The following is a 786-nucleotide window of genomic DNA, read 5'->3' on the forward strand; positions in this document are numbered from 1 at the left end:
GCCCTAACAGCAGAAAGACTGGGAATGACTGGTCACTATGGCACACACTGACCACCAGAGGGCAGACGCTCAATGCAGGAGCTGCCCTCTGGTGGTCCGTGTGCTCCCACATGGGGGGGCTCTGCTGACGACTGCCAGTACAGCAGTGGTGGTGGGAGCCTCTCCTGCCTCCTCAGCAGCACTAAGGATGTCTGACTGCAGCGCAGGTCTGCTCCCCGCTGGCAAGTGGACATCCTCCGAGGGCTGCCAGGCTGCCAGAGGGATGTCTGATTGCCATCTTAGGCCCAATCCCCCAGGACCTAAGCCAGCAGGTGGTCATCCCCTGAGGGGTCCCAGACTGTGAGAGGGCACAGGCCAGGCTGAGGGACCCCCTCTCCCCGCTGAGTGTACATATTTGTGCACTGGGCCTCTAGTATATAATATTTTCCATGTAATCCACACAACATCTCTATGAGGGTGCTGCAGAGATTCAGCAAGTTGCCCAACATCACACAGCTATTGCAAGAGTCTAGATCTGAAACTAGGGCTGACTGACCCTATCAAACATACTGTTCCTACTTCTAAGATACTTTTTCCTTTCTACTTCCTCTACACTTCTAGTATACTTTTTTTTTTAATACATTTTTATTGATTTTTTACAGAGAGTAAGGGAGAGAGATAGAGAGTTAGAAACATCGATGAGAGAGAAACATCGATCAGCTGCCTCCTGCACACTCCCCACTGGGGATGTGCCTGCAACCCAGGTACATGCCCTTAACCGGAATCGAACCTGGGACCCTTCAGTCC

The sequence above is a fragment of the Myotis davidii genome, unplaced genomic scaffold (assembly GCF_000327345.1).
Source record: "Myotis davidii unplaced genomic scaffold, ASM32734v1 scaffold123, whole genome shotgun sequence".
In the NCBI taxonomy this organism is placed as follows: Eukaryota; Metazoa; Chordata; class Mammalia; order Chiroptera; family Vespertilionidae; genus Myotis; species Myotis davidii.